Below are 22947 nucleotides of genomic sequence, written 5' to 3'. Positions count from 1 at the left end.
AATTCCCGACCCAATTCTAAAAGCTCGTAGCAAAGTGGGGATAACGGTAAGAACTGTATTTGAAAGTGGAAAGTAACGTACCAACAAATTACTATTATTTTCATTCTGGTTACTATTGATAGCTGAATTACTTCAATTTTCCCATCGGAACAAATGGAAAAAAAGAAGTTGAAAACAATGGAAAGAAAAGTGTTCATAAACTGGACAAAAATAGTAAAATATTTCAATTGGAGTCTCAAAGCATTACAATTGTATTAATTAAATCCTTTTTAGTTACTTAATTATCAGTTTTAGCATTAAATTATCAGTTTTAGCATTAAATTCTAACTTGGATCAGACATGGAATATATGAACCAAGTTTCATGGCCAATTTATATATGAACCAGTCTACCCGGTGGAGATATTATTTTTGTGGTCAACAATGGTGGTCGGAAAATCCTACTAACGCATTCATTATTTTAAAATAATTTGAAACTTTAAAAATTCAAAAATTGGGAAGGTACTGGGTGACAATTTCCCCTTTTTTATTAAAATGGCTTGGTTCTTGTTTCAAGCTTGAAATGGGAATGAGATTCTAAAGAGAATAAAGTCGTCAGCCTAGCTATGAAAGAGAAATTTTAATATTATTAATTATAACACTGAGATTGAAACAAAAGGAGCTGGTGGCTTTGAGCTGTGATTTAGCGGTCCCTTTATTATTATTATCATATGTTTCTCACTTTGAATTTAAAGCAATAATTTTGGTTTTGGTCCTTTTACTATATTTAAATTTCAAATTTAATCTATTTATTTAAATTTTACATAATTTGGTCATTCATTTTTTGTGACGTTCCAAATATGTTAAAAGTGTAAAGTGGTTTATTCAAGCTTATGCCACGATTTAACTTTTAAATTATACTCGTATTTTTACTTTGGTCCATGAATTTTTTTTTATCTATTTTGACACTTGAACTATCAATTTCGTTCAAATTCATCTCAAAATAAAAAGTTGCTAATAACAACATAATATATGACACATTTTTATAGGATACCTATAATTCTTTAATGAATGTTTGATTTTTATTTTTAATATAACATTAGGGTAAGGGATAGGATACCACCATTCAACCCATGTTAAATAAATGTATAATTAATCACTACTCTATCTAAATCAAGACAATGACTGATTTTCATATGATTTTAATCGTGTAATTGAATAAAAGATAAAAGAATTATAATGTTACTTCAATGATATGAAGTAATTGTGTTGTCCTTCCGAACCTATAATAATATTATAAGATTTGTAAATTTAAAATTATCCCAAAATTGAAGTAAAAGGACTGGATATCAAATTTTACTATAATATAGGACTAAAGATAATATTAGACCTTAAATCTAAATAATATATTTTATATATAACAGCTTTACAAAAATGCTTATCTTCTCTCCCATACACACATCTCCATACTCGAAAAAACCCAAAAGGCTCTCTCTTTTGTCTCCTTCTCTCTACATTTTCTTCTTCAGATCTCCAAATTGAAACCCCAAATTCATGTTTTCTGCACAAATCCCATTTTCAAAACCCAAGCTTTTGTTTAAAAAAAGTTCAAAAAAAGGTGGCATTTTTAATATAAGATGTCTCATGTGAGATGAAGAAGACGAACCTTATCGACCTCCATTGTTATTCTTCTTTTTGTTACCTTTTGTTTCTTTTAGTATCAGTTTTTGTATCCTTATGCTCATGCGATGAGCATTATGTTTCCAGCCATGGCGGACTTACCGACAAGGAAGTATCGTACATAAAGCAACGACAGCTGCTTTATTACAGAGATGAGTTCGGTGACAGAGGGGAGAATGTCACCGTCGACCCGTCACTGGTTTTTGAAAACCCGAGGTTGAGAAACGCTTATATAGCTCTACAAGCTTGGAAAAAAGCGATTCTTTCCGACCCGTTTAATCTCACCGCCGATTGGGTTGGATCCGGGGTGTGTGACTATACTGGTGTTTACTGTGCTCGAGCGCTTGATAACAAGAGAATCAGAACCGTCGCCGGTATTGATTTAAACCATGGAGATATTGCCGGATACTTGCCGGAGGAGCTTGGGTTACTCACCGATCTGGCATTGCTTCATATCAACTCGAACCGGTTTTGTGGTACGGTTCCGCATAAGTTTATTAAGTTGAAGCTGATGTTCGAGTTGGATCTTAGCAACAATCGGTTCGCCGGTAAGTTCCCTGAAGTGATTCTTAAGCTTCCTTTACTTAAATTTTTGGATTTGAGGTTCAATGAATTTGAAGGAACTGTGCCCAAAGAGCTTTTTGATAAAGATTTGGATGCTATTTTTATTAATCATAACCGGTTTAGATTTAATCTACCGGATAATTTTGGTAACTCGCCGGTTTCTGTTATTGTTTTGGCTAATAACAAGTTTCAAGGTTGTGTGCCGGCGAGTCTTGGGAACATGACGAGTCTTGAAGAGATAATTTTAATGAACAATGGGTTTCGATCTTGTTTGCCGGAGCAAATTGGGGGGTTGAGAAATATGACTCTTTTTGATGTTAGCTTTAATGAGTTAATGGGTACTTTGCCGGAGCAAATTGGGGGAATGGTGAGTCTTGAACAGCTTAATGTGGCACATAATATGTTGTCTGGGAAGATTCCAGCAAGTATTTGTCGGTTGCCGAAGTTGGAGAATTTCACGTTTTCGTATAATTTCTTCACCGGAGAACCGCCGGTTTGTTTGGGGTTACGTGCTTTTGACGATAGGAGGAACTGTTTGCCTGCGAGGCCTTTACAACGGAGTGCTGCTCAATGTAGGTCTTTCTTGTCTAGACCGGTGGATTGTAATTCATTTAGATGTGCTCCTTTTGTTCCTTCTTTGCCGTCTCCTCCTCCGCCTTCTCCGCCGCCGGTTGTTGTGCTGTCACCGCCACCCCCATCGCCTGTTTTTATTCCACAATCACCACCTCCGCCGCCACCACCGCCAGTATACTCTCCCCCTCCCTCTCCCCCTTCACCACCTCCACCTCCGCCGCCACCTGTGTACTCTCCTCCTCCACCGCCACCATCTCCACCTCCACCTGTTTATTCACCTCCACCTCCACCACCACCACCACCACCAGCAGTTTACTCTCCACCACCACCACCTCCATCCCCACCTCCACTATCACCCCCGCCACCTACTTATCCATCACCACCTCCACCATCTCCTCCACCACCTTCACCAGTATACTGTGTGAGGTCTCCACCTCCTCCACCACCAAATTCACCCCCTCCTCCACCTCCATTGTTTTCCCCACCTCCACCAGTTCCTTACTACTATAACTCCCCGCAACCGCCACACCATTCACCGCCACCTCCTGTACATTCTCCACCACACCCACCACATTCACCTCCTCCACCAATTTATCCATACTTATCTCCACCACCACCACCACCTCCTGTTTATTCCCCACCTCCTCCATGTATTGAGCCACCTCCACCACCACCACCACCATGTGTAGAGTACACGCCATCACCGCCGCCACCATCACCATCACCCCACCCCAATTCATTACAAACCACCTCCATCACCTTCACCCCACCCCCACCAATCCATTATCATTCACCTCCACCACCATCACCTCCACCGGCTCCCTGTATACGAAGGGCCACTTCCACCAGTAATCGGAGTATCATACGCTTCACCTCCACCGCCACCTTTCTATTGATTCTTTCAAGAGTTTCCTCTAACCTTGATAAAAAAACCCCAAAAAGAGGAGAAATTCTCTCCCATAAATTATTTGATATTTGGAGTTGTGAAAATAAAAGAAGAGAAGAGTGTAGGTTGAAAGGAAAGATGTATGTATAGGGATGAATTTCCAAAAAAAAGAAAACCATAGTAATCTAAAGCCCTTACAATGGTAGCAACAAGCAACACTTGCTTCATGTTGCTATCTTGCTTCTAGTTTGTGGGCTTTTTTCTTTTTATTATTGTTATTATCTCTCTTATTTTTTCGTTTATAGTATATTCTCATGAACATTTTACATGTACTTTATCATCACTTAGCCATTCATAATCAATTCTCCTTTGCTTCATTCATACCTTCTACATTCTTCTTCCATGTAATTTGACTTTTCCTATAAAAAATTTTACTCTTTTAACATTGTGTAGGGAGCATTTTCCAGTTTTTTTGGCTTAAAAATTCTGGGTTTTTTAAAATAGTTTTGTATGAGTGGATTATGAAAAGCTCCCTGGAATTTCTATCGAGGAGGTTGGTGGTAATTGAGATGATTAGTGGGACCCTAAAAAGGGGGCCATTTTCAAGTTTATTTTTGCCCTTTCCTTAATTGGTGGTAGATTCAATATGCCATCAATTTTTAAGCATTTAATCAATGTTGTTGGGATTTAGTCCCATGTGCAATCCTTAATGCCGGTGGGTCTAAATTTTCCAATGTACACTGAATGTCTTTTTCTTTTTAAGAGATATAGAATCAGTGCCATTACAAACGAAGGAACTGATCATCTATTTGAACTAGTTAAAGTAAGTGTTGTAATGTTGGTTTCTTTTGAGATCTTTTGTATATTCATCCATCAATCTTTCCTACAAAGTTCGTAAATTCTTATCACCAAATCTCCACCAATTGTAACGCCCCCTAACTCTATACCGTCATCGGAACAGGGTTACGAGACATTACCAGTCAGTACAGTTCAATTTCGGTCATTAATTAAAATAAATATTTACACACATCCTAGTTTTAAGATGTCGTCCCTTTAATGGGCCCTCGCGGTCCAATATGAAAAAGATAAATTCAATTCGGGACTAATTTAGAATCACTACTAATTTTTAGTAAATTTCAAAATTCATACTACATACCGCTGTTAACCATAATTTACTCATTTCATGAGTACATCTACAACCTAAATGACTCTCATAAAACATCCTATGTACATGCCATTACCAATAATTAACACACTTTACCTTAATGAATTCGGGATCGAATCGGGATGCCGATTCAACGTTCTATCTTTACTAAACTCGCAAGACGAAACAAACCGTGACAATGAGTATAGTATACTCAGTGGTATTTCCATAATCCGAACACTTAATAATATAACAATTAAACTTAAAATCACAATAACAATTATAAGTATTCATTTATTTGTTTTATAGATAAAATTTTAATTACTTACCATATAAATTCTATACAAGTCATATATTCACAATTCACTTGTTTTCACACTTTACTTCTTAACAATATACCATTTTAATTCATTCTAACATCAATCATCATCCATTTGAACTTCACTCATTTCATGAACCTTTTGGTTCATGTTTTCAATCTCATATCTCAATTTCAATTCTCAATTCAATTTCTCATTTCATTCCAATAGCTCAATCAATCAAATTCACTCGACTTATCTTTTCACTTATTTACCCCTATTAACAAGACTCGGACCTTGGCGGATACACGGATCCAACCAAACACACCAATATGGCACCCAAAGGCCTCATCGGATAGTTCGAAGCAATATTTGACACCCAGTGTCTCATCGGCCTAGTCAAGTAAAGTTGGTACCCAAGACCTCATCGAATCTATCGAAGAAATATAGTGACACCCAAGTGTCTCATCGACTCGAGGTCGAAGAATCCTGAACACTTCCAATCCTATGGCATGCCAACTATATCCGACTCAGCCCGACATCGTTAATAGGGTATTCAATTCACTTTCAATTTTTTCAATCAATACACATTTTAATTAATCACATAAATTCATAATTCAATACAATTCAATTCACTTTTCAATAACAAATATCCAAATATCACAAATCTCATATTTAAAATTTTCAAACAATTTATATTTCAATTCAATTCAAATAATCAATATATATTCGATATTCAATATATATATCTATATATATATACGCCTAATTCAATCAATATAAATTCAATAAATTCATCACATACTATATCAATCCATTTCATTTGCAAAACACAATAATTCTTACTTCAAAATACTTAATATACATATTAAGAAATAAATTCAACAATTAAGTATCAGGTTCGGATTATAGAAATACAAACCATAATTTTCGAGCTAACTCCGTTGACTTTGTCTTGTCCTTTCTTAGCCGAGATTTCGGTACCACATTGACTACTTAAATTAATACAATTCATGATCATTAATACATTACTAATTCATATCTTGAGTTATAGAATTCTAAATTAAGATCCTCTAATTTTTCCTGAAACTAGACTCACAAATCTTCTTACAATAAAATTTTCAGAATTTTTGGTTTAGCCATTAAGTACAGTTTATTCTTTAAATTCACCCCTATTCTGCTGTCTGACAGTTTCGTCCCTTCTTCACTAAAAATTAATTATCTCACAGTACAAAACTTGGATAACATTCTCGTTGATTTCTAATGAAAATAGACTCATTAGGGATTCTAAACATGTAACTTTAAGCCTCTAATTATTTTTATTCAATTTTTGGTGATTTTCCAAAGTCAGAATAGGGGAACCCGAATTCATTCTGACCTTGTCTCACAAAATTCATTATATCTCATAATTTACAATTCAATTGCTTATATCGTTTCTTCTATAAGAAACTAGACTCAATAATATTTAATTTCATTTTTTATTCATCCTCTAATTCAATTTCTAAAATTTTTGGTGATTTTTCAAACTTAGACTACTGTTGCTGTCCAAAATAGTCTTAGTACAAAATGTTGATTTACTTTAATTTCAATTTAATTCTAACTAAATTTACTTACTTTTTATCTTAATTCATACTTTATTTCTATTCAAATTTCATCCATACTCTCATTTAAATATTAAATTTCCAGCATACTTTCCTAATTTCAAACTTTCACCAATTTAGTCCCTACAACATAAAACTTATAACTTACTTTACAATTTGATCCTATTATCAATTCTAGCTTGAAATTTACTCAATTAAACCCTTAATTCACTATTTTATTCAACATGAACTATACTTGAAAATCTATAAACTCTCAAAATATCAACTTATTTTCATCAAAGTCTTGTTTCAAAGCTTCTAAAACATCAAAATTTAAGAAGAAATGACTTAATTGACTTACCAAATTAAACTTTGAGCCTTGAAACCCAAATTTTCCTTTTTCTTTTTCTTTCTTTCTTTCTCCCCTGTTTCTTCTCTGTTTCGTTTGCTTTCATTCTGTTTCTTATGTTTCTTTACTTATTTATATAATATAATAAATAATATAATATACTATAATATAATAATAATTTAATATATATTTTAACACATAAAAATCTCAGATTTTTATGTTTATGCCGCCTCACTTAGGACAAATGGCATAATTGCCATTTTGGTCCTCTTCATTTTCTTTTAATCTACAATTTAACTTTCATCCTTTATTCAATTTAGTCATTTTTCCTAATTACTCTTAATTAAACTAAATTTACTTAATTAAACTCTAATTAACCACTCAATTGACTTCGTAAATATTTTTAATAAATATTTACGAATCCATTTTTCAGAAACGGAGACCCGAAAATACACTTTTTCGGTAACGGTAAAATTCGGGTCGTTACACCAATCTTATCCAAAATTGCCGAATCACTGTTAGTAATTTGCTAATTAAGATTTTACATCAATTAATTTAATTCTAAAATGATAATTCAATATGATATGCAAAAATATTTAAATCAAGTGTATCAAATTATAAGCACAAATGTGCTTACTTTATGAACAAATTAGATAAAATTTTATTTGTGCAATATATATTTCAAGTTAAAATTATATATGAATTTTGATTTTATATATATTTGATGAATAATTTTGATTTGGTAAAATGAAAGTGAAATTTTATTTTTTAATTATACACGTAAAAATTAAATTTTACGCTTGAAACAAAAATTATTTATTTTTATATTGAATTATTATAATTATTTGTGTATACATTAAGTAAACTAAAATGGTGTCTCATATGTTGGTAATTTATGTAAAAATGATTAAAATCTAAATGTCATGAATAGAATTGTATCCAATCAAGTTTACAAATGACATTACATATTAAAATAAAATTCACGTATTTGATATTTGTATTCTTTTTATCAAGTGTTTTAAATATATTTTAATTAGATTTAAGTTAACTTTTAACATCCGTTATTGTAATATTAATATTTTAAATTTTAATTTAAATTCTAAATTTTAAATCTAAATTGAGATTAATTTAATATCCATCATAATTTAAGAATCACTAGTGCAATTAATGATTTTTCGGCATTTTTCTTTCTTTTTTTTTTCTCTTTTTGAATATGAAATTTAAAAGTTGAAATCCATAGACACCACAATTGGTGTCCATTTCTGTTGACTATTGTCCTTTTTTTTCTCAACAAAGTGGCAAGAAAACAATAAACCCAACTCTTCCTCAATTGGTACTTATGTTGGTGCTTCATTTGAGTAGGACATGCAGGCTCTCAGTTGTGATGGTTGAGTCCATTAAATGTGTTTCATATAAAATTAAATGCTCTATATTGTAGTATTACATTACCAATAAGTATTGAGTTAAGTGCTAAGACATATTATATACCTAAGAAAAGAGCGAAGACAATAAATTTTTTGAGGCCGAATTAAGTTTTATAATTTTTGAGAATTAAAATGTAATTTTATCATTTTAAAAGTTTATATCTTTATAATTTTTATAAGATTAAATAATTTTTTATCATTTTGGGGGTCAAAGTGCAATTTGATTATATATTAATTTAAAACTTTATAAATTTTAAAGGACCAAAATTTAAATTTCACTTAGGGGGGTTGCTTAAGAGAGAACGTAAGTTCTAGTCTTGGAGACGATATATTGGAAAGGGCAACTACAAACCATAAATATGGACTATAAAACGGGCATTAAGAATATAAAAAAAGAACAATCACTATTACAATTGTCCAAAATTATCCAAATTTAAAACGGCTCAAACAAATAATTATTATAGCCAATTTGAAATGATCCAAAATTGAAATAATTTTAATAAAATAACTCAAAATTGTTCAAACATTAAATAATTCGAACCTGAAATTGACTCAAACCCCTTGTCTTCATCGACTTGCAATATTAAATATCTGATTACCCGGAGCGTATCTAGCTTGGCAGGGGCCCCGTCCCCCCTAAAATGGAAAATTTTTCATCTAAATCCTTTAAAATTTTAAAAATTTAATTAATAAAAATAAAATTACATTTTTATTATTGTAAAATTATAATATAATTTTGGCCCTAAAAAAATTTCTTACTTCACCATGCTGATTACTTAAATCAGTTTATTTGCTCTTGTTATTTTCTGGCCTACAAAGTAGAGTACTAAAATAAAAAGGATGAAATTGAACAATGTTTGATGCGTCGTTGAGAGCACCAAAAATATCCTATTCGCTGTAAAATAACGAAAAAGAAATAGTAAAGGGGGAGTAGGGTCGAATCCTCAGGGACCGGATTATACGAATGCTCGTTTCTCGAAATCCTGGGCAGAATCGTGCCCAAGAAAACCTGCGTTCCTAGAAAAAATAAAAAAAACAGAATTCAAGAATTGATTTTGGAAGCAAAAAATAAAATAAAAACAGAATTTAAAGTTTACTGAAATTATGATTACGAAAATAATAAAAATAATAAAGAGAGTTTTAAGAGAAAAGAAATTCTTATGGGAAAGTTCCAGCCTCCGGTTGTCTCATTCCGCCTTGGGCTCAATTTTGGATGATCCTTCTCGACTTAAGTAAGCCAGTTATAGTGGAAGAGGACGCCTACGACCACCAGCTCCAAAGATTAGACTTACGATTTTTAGGGAACCTGACTCTAGCCAGTAATCTATGCTAGATCAACGCTTCTCAATGGCGAATCCCACGCCATTTTGTCTCTTTGGCTCGCCAACCTCTGACGTAATAAGTTAACGAACCGACTAAGCAATCCTTCCAAAATATACAAAACGGCCGCCTTTACATATGCTGAAAAGCTTACTTCTTAAGGGCTATGGACGGAAGCGTCAGCCCGGAGTGCGGAGAAACGATGAATACTTGGTGAGAAGCTAAGTACGGATTCTAGGCCTCAAGAACTCTTTTTGGGGAAATATTGACAACTTTTGGCTAGAAGGGCTTTAGTGGCTCATGATAATGGTGGAAAAGAAAATAAATATAAAAATAGAAAAAGGAATTTTATTGAAAGAAAATATGAAGAAACAAAAGCCTAGACTTTCAAGGGGAGAGTGTTTACAGAAAAAGATGCCCCTAAATAGAGTCACTTCACCCCCTATTTATAGTGCTAGGAGATAGTCTAATTGAACTTAAATTCTAAAAAGATAAATACATTTAATTAAAGATAAACAAAGATAATTAAAATAAAATCCTAAATTTGAATAATCCTAATAATTATCTTAATATTAATCATCCTAATAAAATAAAATAGAGTCTTCCAAAATAAAATCTCTTCTATTTGCTTTTAACTCCTTGTGCCTTCCATGTTCACACTTTTGGCACCATATTTGTCCCACGTTGCATATTGACCCATTTGATCTCCAAATTGACGCTTTTTCCCTTGAATTTACTTTTCGCCTCCAATTTAGTCCCTAAAAGATAAAAAGACATAAATAGCTCAAATTAGTAGGCTCAAGCTCAAAATAAACACATGATTAATATATAAAAACACTGTCATTTTAGAGTATTATCAATGTTGTTCTCTTTCAATGATAATTTAAATGGGAGAATGGACAAACAAAGAAAGAAGAGCCCCGGCTGGCGGATAATAGCATGATTAGGTACATGACCCTAAAAATATGAAAAGTTTAGATAAAAAGGGTAAAATTCTGGTTTTGGTCCTTATACAATATTCAATTTTAAAATTTAGTTCTTATACTTTAATTTGAGATAATTTGATCATCCTAGTTTTATCACATTTCTTCTAATTAAAGTTTAATTAAAATATTTTCTCAAAAACACATTTTCCAACTTATCTTGTTGACATGGTTTTTATTTTTGTTGGAAAGGGTGTTTATAAGTACGAACTATATCAACATTTTAATTAAAATTGTTAACCTTATTAATTATTTAGATTAATTAATAATATTATAAAATAAGAAAAATATATTATATAAAAATATATATAAAAAAACATCTCAACTTATGTATGATTGTTAGATATTCCCATAAAAAGAAGAATCTACTATCCATAAAAGCAGTGGGTGAATGTAGGAACCATTCCATAAGGCAATCTACGGTGACCTTCCTAGCTCTCAAATTTCAAATAGGCTATTAACATATGATGTTATCAGAGTTGGAGTTTTGTAAATAAAAACATTAATACTTTCATTTATAAATTTTATTGAACTCAACTAAATATTTAATTGAGATTCTATTAAACATCAAATGTAAGTAAAATAAAAAAATGATGGCATTAAAGAATTTCATAACATTGTCAATTTTGAGCTTAAATTCTATTTGTTTAAATTAAATTAAAAGCAAAGCCAACAAGCAAGTCTTCTACTTGTACATTTCCCATTTACAAATAGAATGACAAAGATGCAAACTATATCTCACCAAAAGATGCAGAAAGAGGGAAAATTAAATAGAAACTGGGGCCCTACAAAAGGTGATAGTCACATGGGATGTTAGAGCTTTGCACACCATAAAAAAAATGATGTAAAACTTAATTGAATTTTGGGTTTAATTTTACCTCAAAAATGGGGCATAACTATCATTTAATTAGTGTTTGGACAGGCTATGATTAGGTTTCATGTATTGATGGAACAATATAAAGCCATTGCTTATCAAAAATAATTTAATATATGATTTCTTTTAACAATTTCATTATAGGTTCTGTTCATTATTTGTTTTTTTTACGTAATATTTAAAACTACTTATAGCTTCTCTCCAACTCATAAATAGGAGGATGATACGCTTTAGCGCACTTGAATCCATAAATAGGAGTTTGACATTTTTTAAATGTATTATTTTTGTTATTTTTTAGTCCAATTTAATACTTGTATTTGACAAAAAGTTATAGTTTTGGTAAAGTGACGATGTTAATTTTTTAGTGTTTAATTTTAGTTTTAGAGTTGATTTGACGAAAGTTAATTGCTAATATTATTAGCTAATTATGAATTTTATAAAATCAAACTTAAAATCCGAATTAAATAAAAAATATCATTGTTACCTTTTGCACCATAATATATAAATTTTGTTAAATACAAATATTACATTGAACTAAAAATAACACACAAACTATATTAAATATATATTAAATTTAAGTACAAAATTATATATTAAAATCATAAAAAAAATTTGACCCCAATCAACCAAAGAAAACTAAATAAAATAAGCATTTCCCCATCAATTTACCAAATCCCACCCCCAATGATTTGTGTTGTTCTTATGGTAATCTTTTTGCCCATACTTGCTATATAAGCATTGTTAAAAACAAACAAATCCTTACAAATAGGTAACCTTATAAAAATAATGCATTTTGATGAAGATATTAAAAGAGGATTTGTAATTTTGCATCCCTATGATGATCTAGATGAGTTAATGTTGAGAGTAGGAGCAGCCGGCCAAATCCGAATTTAATATATTATTAGCTGATGTGATACCTGTATTTAATAAAATTTATATATTTTGGTACTTAAAGGTAACATTGTTAACTTTTTTGTGTTCAATTTAGATTTTAAAGTTGATTTCGTAAAAATCCATAATTAACTAATAAAATTAACAATTAACTTTTATCAAATTAACCCTAAAATCCAAATTAAATCACATCCATCGACTATATTTAACAAATTAAATGCAAAATTAGACAAATTCACAATTAGCACTAAATTTATTATATCAACAAAATCATGAAAATTCAAACCTAATAATCTTAGCAATTAACTTTCATAAAATCAACCTTGAAAACCTGAATTAAGCACTAAATGTTAGTACTATTATCTTTGGATATCAAAATATATAACTTTTGTCAAATATAGATACTCAGTTGGACCAAAAATAATACAGTACCACATAATAAACAAGTGTCAAGCTCGAGTACCAAATGATGTATTAAGTCATTTAGTAATTATATATATCTTTTGCTATCTTTATATATTTATTTTTTTAAAAATTTATAAACAAAAACAACTTAATATATTTTTAGTATTTACATTATAGTATACTATGTCTATTTTTCATAATATATTAAAGAAAAAAATTATAAACTTCAAAAAGAGTTAAGTTGAGCTCATGTTTTGAATTTTAGAGTTAGAATCATCCCATATTTTAATCAGGTCTAATGTTTTTATCCTAACCCATTTTTCAATCCTAATATTTATGTCCTAACTCTCCCAAATTTCGAACAAATCTTGGGCTTGAACGAAAGCACGACTCTTGAACATGTTTAGGTTTAATAATGGCTTTAGTTTTCTACATTATTTAATATTTGATATTTAAGGGTTGGGAGCGGCTATTGGTAGTTTTAGGCATGATATCAAAAAGAACAGATATGATAAGAATCTATAATGAAATTAATACTATTTTTTGTATATATTTTTTTACTTTAATATGACTTATAACATTATTAGAAGGGCGTAGGTTCGATTGCGCTGAAACGCATTATTCTCCTATTTAAGGGTTGGGGAAGGGCTATGGTTAATTTTAGACATTGCATTAAAAAGAGCAGATATGATAAGAGCTTATGATGAGATTAATATTAAAAAAATAATAAAGTGATGACATGAAATAAGCTTTTAAATGGTTTTAAATATTCAATTGATATGTAAATTTTTATTGATAATTTTAAGTATTCAATAAATTAGACTATCATATCACTCTAATTATACGATCGAATAACAGTAAAAAAAAATAAATTTCACTTTATAACTTTAACAGCAACAAAATTAGATGATGATGATCAAAAATCAAAATTAAACTTTTCCCCCCTTTATCTCATTGCCCTTGGAAGGGGTTAGTTTTTTTATTCCGATGCTGATGGATTGTTATGATAAATGATGATCTATGGTTATAATCCATCACCATCAAGCCTGATGCGGACGAGCAACATGCATGGATCTTTCAATGTAAACACATTTTAAAAGTTTTGACAAGCGGCACTTTATGTCATGTATTAAAATAAAGATTTAATCAACTCCTGTGTTTAGTTTGGTAATCAAGAATTGTTTGTATATAGAATCGATCTGATTTAAACTTCTAGAGAATAAATAATAGATTTTTATTTGGACAACTCGCTTTAAATATAATGTATATATGTGTGGTATGAATATGTTCATATTGTGCATGTGTATACAATACCAAAAATAAATTTAACAAAAAAATCAACATAAAAAAGATATATATATTTTAGGGTTAATTTTAAATAAATCAAATTCTAGTATGAATATAAGGCATGTCTTAAATTCTTAATTTACCCTTAATGCAGGTCTTACAAGTTTTAATAAGAATGATTTAGTAAGAATTTAGTCTAATTTTAATTTTACTGGTTGAAAATTACTTGACAGTTAAGTTTATTAATACGATAAATATTCTTAATAAGTAAAATATGTAACGACCCAAAATCCGTGGGCACCAGAAAAGTGTGTTATCGGGCCTTCGTCTTAGTGAAATAAGTTCGAAAATAATTATTAAAAAATATTTATGAGTCTAGTAGTGTGTTTAATTAGGTTTTAATTAAGTAAATTTAGCTTAATTTAAAGTAATTAGTAAAAGGATTAAATTGAATAAAGGATGAAAGTTAAATTGTAGATTAAAAGAAAATGAAGAGGACCAAAATGGAAAATAGACCATTTAGTATAGTTGAGGCGGCAAACAAAGAAAAAATCTAAAGATTTCTCTAGATTATTATTGAATTATAAATTATAAATTATTATTAACTATTATTATTAAATAATATTATATATATATGTATATAAAACAAATGAAGAAAAAGAATAAAAAGAAACAAAGAAGAATAAGAAACAGAGAGCATTCGAAAAACAGGGAAGAAAAGGAAAGAAAAGAAAAAGGGAAAATTGAGATTTTGAAGCTTCAAACTTATTTGGTAAGCTAAATTTAGTCCTTTTCTCTTAATTTTGATATTTTAAAAGCTTTAAAACAAAGTTTTGATGAAATTAAGTTGATATTTTGAAAGTTATTAGATTTCTAAATATTGTTCATGTTGAATAAAAAGATGAATTAGGGGTTAAATTGATAGGAATTCAAGTTAGAAATGAAATAAGGATTGAATTGCAAAGTAAACTATAAGTTTTGTGTTTTAGGGACTAAATTGAGGAAAATTCGGAATTAAGAAAATATGTTGAAAATTTAATAGTTAAATTTGAGTTTAAATGAAATTTGAATAGGAATAAGGTGTGAATTGGTGTTATAAATTTGGTTATTAACATTTTACATCAAAACAGTTTTGGGAAGTAGCAATGGTCTGACTTTGAAAATTCACTAAAATTGTATAAATTGAACTAGAGGATGAAAAAATATGTAATTAAAACTTATTGAGTCTAGTTTCTTATAGTATAAATAGTGTAAGCAATGAATTGATGAATCAAGAGATATTTGAAATTTTGTAAGACTGGTTCGGGGTGATTTCGAGATGCCCTGTTTTAAATTTGGAAAATCATTAAAAATTGTACAAAAATTATTATGGAGTGTAATTTATATATGTGAACTCCTTAATGAATCTAGTTTCAAAATAAATAAACAAGAACCTTGTTCGAGTTCTGTACAATGAGATAATTTATTTTTAGTAGAGAGAGGTCAGAACTGTCAAATGAAATAACAGGGGAGTATTTAACGAATAAACTGTACTAAATGACTAGACCAAAAATTCTGGAAATTTTATGGTTAGAAGATATATGAGTCTAGTTTTAAGGAAAATTTACGGATATTAATTTGGAGTCTCGTAGCTCAAGATATAAATAATTTAGTAATAATGACTCAAGTAGACAGCTTAATGGTGAAATTATATATATACATAAAAAATGGTTAAATTTGCATGTTTAGGCCCATGAATTAAATTGAATCATGTTGTATTGATGATTATAAATTATTATTTTCGTAGCCAACAAAGAACCTGAAGCATCAAGATCGAAAGGAAAGGAGAAAGTCATCGAGGACTAAAACGGAGAATTACGGTTTGTATTACTATAATTTGAATTTTAATTATTATTGATTGCTGAATTTTTATTGTTATGTATGGTAAGTAAGACTTGAGGTAAGTATGTGAAATTGATATGAATATTGAGTGAAAATGAAAGTGATGCAAATTGAATCAAATTGAATTGAATAAGTGAATTATGGAATATGTAATTATTTGAAAAGTGTATTGATTGAAAATGATTGGTGATTTGAATTGTGAATTGAAAGTGATATAGGATTGAGAAAGTGAATTGAATACCCTATTAACTAGTCGGGCTGAGTCGGATATAGTTGGCATGCCATAGGATTGGAAGTGTTCAGGATACTTGACCTCGAGTCGATGAGACATTGGGTGTCACTATATTTCTTCGGATAGATTCGATGAGGTCTGGGTACCAACTTTACTTGGCTAGGCCGATGAGACACTGGGTGTCAATTATTACTTGAACTATCCGATGAGGCTTTGGGTGCCATATTGGTGTGTTTGGTTGGATCCGTGTATCCGCCAAAGTCCGAAAGTTACGTTAATAGGGTGAAAAATTGAAATGTGAATTTGAAGCATTGAAATGAGAAGAATTACAATTGAAATTGGAATTGTGATAATAAGAGAAAAGTATGAAATGTATATTCATAAGTGATATAAATTTAAGTTTGAGAAAATACATTGATTTATGAATTAGTACATATGACATTAATTGTTAGGTATTTTAATATTTATGTTTTTTGTTGTTGATATGACTCGATTTATAGTAATACCATCGAGTATATCCATACTCAGCAGACGGTTGTTTCCGTCATGCAGTTAGTAGAAGTCAAGTGTCTCGGCTCAACATCCAAAACAATCCGACTCCAACACAAATTTGGTGATGTATATTTTCTTTTGGATAAAAGTGGCATGTACATAGGTGTTGTTTAGTCACTTGAATATGTATATTACTTTGGGTAGTGAAGGATGATTTATAAAATTTAGATGGTTAAATGAAATAGTAAGGAAAGTACATGATATTTTGATACATGAACATTAAGTTGTTAAATGAATGAAGTTTTAATCAATTTTGAATGATGCTATGATAGTTATTAAGTTAAAATTTTGTTAATGATATAAATAATAGTTATATGAATGTGAAATATTGGTGTTGGTTGTTTTGGTTTGAATTTGCAGGAGGTTTAGGTAAAAATAAGCAGAATCTGCCAAATTTTTATAAAAAAATTTTGGAATACTCGAACAAGTCCCGTTCTACTTTTAATATCGTGTTTGAACTTCGAGAGTTCAAGATAGGGACTTAATTATTATATTATACCATAAAAGTTATATTAATTGTAAATTATTCGCAAGTTGTCTCGATATGTCCAGTAATGCCTCATAACCTCGTTCGTAACGGTTTGGGGTTAAGAGGTGTTACAATTTTGGTATCGAGCTATCGAGTTTAGCCGATTCTCGGGCTAAATTTGGCTCGAAGTGAGTTTAGAAGTACATGCCAACGCCGAGTTGAAATTGAGTCGAGATTTTGGATGCTAATGTATTTATTTGATTTTGTTTTATAGATAAAATGTCGATGAAAGAATGGATAATGTTGAGCAGAAATGTATTTGGAAGTCGAGAATTAGAAGAAAGCGAATCGCTACACCTAGTGTGAATCTGTTAAATAATCAATCTCCTAACGTAGGGAGAGAAATAAATACCTCACAAGTGTTAAGAGATATAGGCGATGCATTACAAGATATAGTGAGAGCTATACCGCTACTACATCTATACCTCTTGTCGAGACAGCCCGATTAAAGAGGTACGAAAATATGGTGCCACGCAATTTGTGGATTAAAAGGAGCTGATCCATCCGTTCTTGAAAATTGGATAGAAACAACAAAAGAGTTTTGCAACAATTAGACTGCACCCCGAGAGAGTCGATATGTGCAATATCAACTTTATAAGGAGGAGCGTATCTCGGTGGGAATCGTGGTTAGACATTTGCGGATGATCGGGTAACTTGGGACTTGTTTCAAAAAGAATTTCGAAGAAGTATATTGGGGAACTGTACATCGAAGAGAAAAGCAAGAGTTTTAGTGTTGAAACAGGGAATATGTCAAGATTGGATTATGAGCGAGAGTTCTCTAGATTGAGCGGTATGCTTTAGAATATATTCCAACCGAGGTGATAGTTGTAAACGATTTTTACGGGGACTACGAGATGAAATCAAGATTCAATTGGTAAGTCTCGAATTCATGAACTTGTTGATCCGGTCGCATGCGAGCAAAAATGATAGAACAAGTCTTGGGCTGGATAAAAATCGAAATTGGTAAATCGGTTGGGAAACATATGGGAACTACTAGTTCTAATCCATTACCAAGAGATTCAAAGAATCAAGAAGTGACTGGAAATCTAGTTTTAGTTCAGACAGAGGTGGTGGAAGCAGAGGTAAACAGATGACAGTAACTACTAGCATGTGAGAGGTCCATCTCGAGGTGTAGAAATTCAGATCGTGAGCATCTGCGGAAAGAAACACAGAGGAGAATGTTGGAAAGTAACTAGAGGTTGCTTCGGATGTGGTTCTAGACCATTTTATCGAGATCGTCCAGAATACCGATAGTCTGCACTGTATCGTCACAAAGATCAGTATCTACTGCTAGAGGCAGAGGGTCAGGTAGAGGTAATTCGGCTTCCAGAGGAGGTGCTGGTAGAAGGAGCAGTGATATTGCTACTCAGCAGTCTGAAGCCAGAGTACCAGCTAGAGCTTATGTGGTCAGAAAACGAGAAGAAGGCGATGCACATGATGTTGTTACAGGTATATTTCTATTGTATTCTGAGCCTATTTATGCTTTAATTGATCCGGGTTCGTCACACTCTTATATAAATTCAAAACTAGTCGAATCGGAAAAATTAGAATATGAAATGTCTAAAGTTTCTATAGAAGTGTCTAGCCCTTTGGGACAAACGGTGTTAGTAGATAGAGTATGTCGGAGGTGCCCGTTAATAATACATGATAAAATGTTTCTTGTGGACTTGTTGATCATGCCTTTTGGTGATTTTGATATCATTTTGGGTATGGACTGGCTATATGAACATGGGGTAGTTTTGGATTGCTATAAAAAGAGGTTCAGTATTCAGACAGAAAATGGTGATAGAATTGAAGCGAATGTTAACCGAGGCACCAGTTTTGACATTGCCAGAATCGGGTAAAGATTTTGTAGTGTATAGTGATGCTTCTTTGAGTGGTTTGGGTTGTGTATTGATGCAGGATGGGAAGGTAATAGCCTATGCATCTCGTCAATTGAAACCACATGAAAGGAATTATCCCACTCATGATCTTGAGTTAGCAGCTGTGATTTTTGCATTGAAGATTTGGAGACATTATCTTTATGGTGAAAATGCTACATCTATCTTGATCATAAGAGTTTGAAGTATCTTCTTTCTCGAAGGAATTAAATTTGAGAAAAGGCGTTGGATCGAGCTTACGAAGATTATGATTGTGTTATAGACTATCATCCAGAAAAGCTAATGTTGTAGGTGATGCATTAAGCGAAAAGTCAGAATTGAATTAAGAGCAATGTTTGCACGGCTTAGTATCAGTGAGGATGGGAGTCTTTTGGCCGAATTGAGAGTAAAACCGGTAATATTTGATCAGATTAGATCAGCTCAGTTGGAAGATGACAAATTATTGAAGAAAAGAGAGATGGTACAGAATGGCACAGCAGAAAATTTTAGTATTGATGATTGTGGATGCTTGAGGTTTCGAAATCGGATTTGTATTCCAAATACTTCTGAGCTTAAAGAGTTGATTCTACGGGAAGCTCATGATAGTTCATTTGCTATGCACCCCGGAGGCACGAAAATGTATCGAGATTTAAGAGAATTATACTGGTGGCCAGGGATGAAAAGAGACATAGTAGAATTTGTAAGTAAATGTTTGACTTGCCAACGAGTAAAGGAAGAACATCAGGTTCCTACTGGATTGCTTCAGCCTATTAATATTCCTGAATGGAAATGGGATCGCATTACAATGGATTTTATTACGGGATTACCGTTGTCAGCAAGCAAAAGAATGCTATTTGGGTGATAGTTGATAGACTTACCAAGTCAAGACATTTTATAGCGATCGGGATCGATTGGTCGTTCGAAACTTGCGACGTGTATGTTCGAGAAATTGTTAGACTCCATGGCATTCCGATATCAATAATTTCAGATCGAGATCCCCGGTTCACATCGAGATTTTGGAGACAGTTACATGAGTCGTTGGGTACTAAACTTAGTTTCAAGATGACTTTTCATCCCTAACGATGGACAATCCGAGCGGGTAATTCAGTACTAGAAGATATGCTTGAGCTTGTATTATCGATTTTGAAGCGGGTTGGGAGCGATATTTGCCACTAGCTGAGTTTGTCTATAATAATAGTTTCCAATCTAGTATTCGGATGGCTCCGTATGAAGCGTTATATGGTCGAAGATGTAAATCACCAAGTATGTTGGACGGAGTTGAATGAAAGAAAAATAATTGGGCGGAATTGATTCGTGAAATGAAGAAACAATCGAGAAGATTCAACAGAGATTAAAAGCGACTTTTGATGACAAAAATCTTATCTTGATCTCAAACGTCGGGACATTGAATATTCGATTGGAGATAAAGTGTTTCTCAAAGTTTCTCCTTGGAAAAAGTATTAAGATTTGGCGAAAAGGAAAGTTAAGTCCTCGGTTTATCGGACCATATGAAGTTATAGAGAGTTGGACCGATTGCTTACCGATTAGCTTTACCTCTAATTACAACAAATTCATGATGTTTTTCATGTTTCCATGTTACGAAGGTATCAATCGGATCCATCTCATATTATCTCTACTGAAAACATTGATATTAGACCAGATCTGTCATATGAAGAGGAACCGGTTCAAATACTAGCTCGAGAAGTGAAAGAATTAAGAAACAAACGAGTCCCTCGGTAAAAATCTTGTGGAGAAGCCATAGTGTAGAAGAAGCAACGTGGGAGCCAGAGGAAACTATGAGATCGCAGTATCCTCACTTATTTTCAGGTAAAATTTCGAGGACGAAATTTTTTTAAGGGGGGAGGAAATGTAACGACCCAAAATCCGTGGGCACCAGAAAAATGTGTTATCGGGCCTCCGTCTTAGTGAAATAAGTTCGAAAATAATTATTAAAAAATATTTATGAGTCTAGTAGTGTGTTTAATTAGGTTTTAATTAAGTAAATTTAGCTTAATTTAGAGTAATTAGTAAAAAGGATTAAATTGAATAAAGGATGAAAGTTAAATTGTAGATTAAAAGAAAATGAAGAGGACCAAAATGGAAAATAGACCATTTAGTATAGTTGAGGCGGCAAACAAAGAAAAAGATCTAAAGATTTCTCTAGATTATTATTGAATTATAAATTATAAATTATTATTAACTATTATTATTAAATAATATTATATATATATGTATATAAAACAAATGAAGAAAAAGAATAAAAAGAAACAAAGAAGAATAAGAAACAGAGAGCATTCGAAAAACAGGGGAAGAAAAGGGAAAGAAAAGAAAAAGGGAAAATTGAGATTTTGAAGCTTCAAACTTATTTGGTAAGCTAAATTTAGTCATTTTCTCTTAATTTTGATGTTTTAAAAGCTTTAGAACAAAGTTTTGATGAAATTAAGTTGATATTTTGAAAGTTATTAGATTTCTAAATATTGTTCATGTTGAATAAAAAGATGAATTAGGGGTTAAATTGATAGGAATTCAAGTTAGAAATGAAATAAGGATTGAATTGCAAAGTAAACTATAAGTTTTGTGTTTTAGGGACTAAATTGAGGAAAATTCGGAATTAAGAAAATATGTTGAAAATTTAATAGTTAAATTTGAGTTTAAATGAAATTTGAATAGGAATAAGGTGTGAATTGGTGTTATAAATTTGGTTATTAACATTTTACATCAAAACAGTTTTGGGAAGTAGCAATGGTCTGACTTTGAAAATTCACTAAAAATTGTATAAATTGAACTAGAGGATGAAAAAAATATGTAATTAAAACTTATTGAGTCTAGTTTCTTATAGTATAAATAGTGTAAGCAATGAATTGATGAATCAAGAGATATTTGAAATTTTGTAAGACTGGTTCGGGGTGATTTCGAGATGCCCTGTTTTAAATTTGGAAAATCATTAAAAATTGTACAAAAATTATTATGGAGTGTAATTTATATATGTGAACTCCTTAATGAATCTAGTTTCAAAATAAATAAACAAGAACCTTGTTCGAGTTCTGTATAATGAGATAATTTATTTTTAGTAGAGAGAGGTCAGAACTGTCAAATGAAATAACAGGGGAGTATTTAACGAATAAACTGTACTAAATGACTAGACCAAAAATTCTGGAAATTTTATGGTTAGAAGATATATGAGTCTAGTTTTAAGGAAAATTTACGGATATTAATTTGGAGTTTCGTAGCTCAAGATATAAATAATTTAGTAATAATGACTCAAGTAGACAGCTTAATGGTGAAATTATATATATACATAAAAATGGTTAAATTTGCATGTTTAGGCCCATGAATTAAATTGAATCATGTTGTATTGATGATTATAAATTATTATTTTCGTAGCCAACAAAGAACCTGAAGCATCAGCATCGAAAGGAAAGGAGAAAGTCATCGAGGACTAAAACGGGAGAATTACGGTTTGTATTACTATAATTTGAATTTTAATTATTATTGATTGCTGAATTTTTATTGTTATGTATGGTAAGTAAGACTTGAGGTAAGTATGTGAAATTGATATGAATATTGAGTGAAAATGAAAGTGATGCAAATTGAATCAAATTGAATTGAATAAGTGAATTATGGAATATGTAATTATTTGAAAAGTGTATTGATTGAA

General features: G+C 31.3%; 1 long non-coding RNA gene and 1 pseudogene across 1 annotated transcript; both read left to right on the top strand.

The window, feature by feature from the left end:
- Window positions 1-1398: 1398 nt before the first annotated feature.
- Window positions 1399-3690, top strand: LOC108460167 (leucine-rich repeat extensin-like protein 4; annotated as a pseudogene).
- Window positions 3691-21286: 17596 nt separating this feature from the next.
- LOC128295139 (uncharacterized) lies at window positions 21287-22742 on the top strand. Its single transcript, XR_008285462.1, has 2 exons — window positions 21287-21658; window positions 22674-22742. It is a non-coding gene; the product is annotated as an uncharacterized LOC128295139 (long non-coding RNA).
- The last annotated feature ends 205 nt before the right edge of the window (window positions 22743-22947 follow it).

The sequence above is a fragment of the Gossypium arboreum genome, chromosome 7 (assembly GCF_025698485.1).
Source record: "Gossypium arboreum isolate Shixiya-1 chromosome 7, ASM2569848v2, whole genome shotgun sequence".
Taxonomy (NCBI): domain Eukaryota; kingdom Viridiplantae; phylum Streptophyta; class Magnoliopsida; order Malvales; family Malvaceae; genus Gossypium; species Gossypium arboreum.
Note: the sequence above shows the minus strand (reverse complement) of the source record. Positions and strands in the feature narration are given on the sequence as shown.